General features: G+C 39.3%; 1 pseudogene; it reads right to left on the reverse strand.

The window, feature by feature from the left end:
* Nucleotides 1-1,048: 1,048 nt before the first annotated feature.
* Nucleotides 1,049-1,145, reverse strand: LOC130033742 (uncharacterized; annotated as a pseudogene).
* Between the last annotated feature and the right edge of the window lie 1,150 nt (nucleotides 1,146-2,295).

A 2,295-nucleotide genomic window follows, 5' to 3' on the forward strand; every position in this document is an offset into this window, starting at 1 on the left:
AGATTCTCAAAATAATCTCTGATGAGCCTATGGATTTTGTAGTTTCTATTATGATGTCCCCCTTTGCATTTCTGATTCGATTTATTAGGATTCTTTCTCTTTTCTTCTTTGTGAGTTCTGCTAGTGGTTTATCGATCTTATTTATTTTCTCAAAGAACCATCTCTTGCTTTTGTTGGTCTACTGGATTGTATTTTGGGATTATATCTCATTGATTTCTGCTCCAGGTTTTATTATTTTTTTCCTCCTGGCTAGTTTGGACTCCTTTTCTTGGTATTTTCCAAAATCTTGAGCTGTAAGTTATTTTTGTAGGCCCTTTCTTTCTTCCAGTTGAATTCTGGCGGAGCTATAAACTTTCCTCTTAGAACTGCTTTTGCTCTGTCCCACACGTTCTGATAGTTCCTCGTTATCATTTTTTTCTGGAATCTTTTTATTTCCTCTTTGATTTCTTCTCTAAGCCAATGGTTGTTCATTATTTCCCTCAAATAAAATATTTTCTTGCCGAGTTTTTGTCTGTTTGATCTATTGAGAAGTGAGAAAGTACTGTTGAAATCTCCATCTAGTATTGTGTTGCTATCAATGTTTTTCTTTAAGTCTATTAGAAGTTGTTTTTACGTATTTTTCTGGTCTGTCATTAGGAGCATATACATTGAGGAGGGTGAGTTCTTTCTGATGTACATATCCCATGATCATTAACAAATGACCTTCACTGTCATTTATAACCTTTAGCCTGAAGTCCACGTGGTCTGATACTAGTATGGCCACTGCAGCTTTTTGGAGGTGTTCTTTTCTTGAAGAATTGTTTTCCAGCCTTTGACTTTGAGCCCATGGTTGCTTTGATTATTCAGATATTTTTCTTGCAGGCAGCAGAATGTTGGGTTCAGTTTTCTATTTCATCCTGCCATCCTGTGCCTCTGAATTGGTGTACTTAGTCCATTGACATTGAGAGAGATCATTGTGATGGGGATTTTTGCTATCTTTATGTCGAAATTTTGAGTATTTGTGGGGCTTGTCTTAGCTTAAAGTAGCCCTGTTAATTCTTAATGCAACAAAAATATGGAACACTTTACAAGTTGGCCTGTCATCTCTGTGTAAGGATCATGCTAATCTCTGTATCATTTCAATTTTAGTATATGTGTTGCCAAACTGAGTATAAGAGCTGATTTTTTTCCCTATTTTTCTCTTCTGATTTCTTTGAGTGTTGTCCTTACTCACTCCTATGGCAGACAGTGATTCCCAATCTAGGAAGGTATTTCAAAGCAGCTTGAAGTGATAAATTTAGAACATTAATGTCCCAGAAGGAAAAGTCTGGTTTTTACCATATTATCTTTTACCATACCCAGGGCATAAGTTTTGCAAAATAATTCTTTTGGAAGGTGGTGTATCAGTCTTGTTTAATGCTCTACCCTGAAACCTTCATTAAGAAAATTAAACTGGAGCCTTTTGATATTCTCACCTCGGTCCCGTGTACATCTCCAGAAAACAGTGGATTGCGTTGTCCGCACTTTGACCACCTTGAAAGTAAGTAGGATTTTTCTCCTGAAGGAAGAGGTGAGAAGCATATTGATGATTTCATTCCACCCTATTACAAGTTCAACTTGAAGGGAAGGTGAGACTCATGAGGCTCCTGTAAAGGACATAAAAGGGTTCTCAATGTAGTTTAATGGCCAAGACACATTAACAACACAGATGACTCAAAGTAACCTGTGTGCATCTTTGTGTGTATAGTGAGTTTTATATCTACTCATAGTGATTCTCAGTCATTCCACATGGGCAAAACAGACCTGTAATTAAAAATCTAGTTCCCTGAGCAGAATGGGCTTTCTTAGGTGATTGAACATGTGTGTAATATTTTATTACTAAGCACATACAACTGTTTGAATGATGTGTACTTTTCGATCTAAAATTAAGTCTAAGTATCTCTGAAATGACGGTCTCCTGACACCGCACCTGGCTTTCCTCACCAGGGCCCCTTGGAGTGTGTGGGTTGTGTTTCCCTCACCACCCCGAGCAGAGACCTGACAGCTGAAGACCTCTGCAACCAACAATAGGTATGCTTAAGACCACTCTCACCACACTTGAAGGAGCCTCATGCATGAAGAACTGGCAGAGGAACCCAGGTGTGCGGGACCCGGGGCTGAGATATTCAAGTCTGCTCGGACCAAGAATGGGCCTCCTCCATCCAGATCCCCCATCTTCCAGTAGCTAAGGGTTACACCCCCGGACTGCCTCTGGAGCCATGTAATTCCATCAATGGCCAAGATCCAGAGACTGGATCTTGTTGATAAGACAACAAC

The sequence above is a fragment of the Sorex fumeus genome, unplaced genomic scaffold, assembly GCF_029834395.1.
Source record: "Sorex fumeus unplaced genomic scaffold, SorFum_2.1 ptg000054l, whole genome shotgun sequence".
Classification (NCBI taxonomy): domain Eukaryota; kingdom Metazoa; phylum Chordata; class Mammalia; order Eulipotyphla; family Soricidae; genus Sorex; species Sorex fumeus.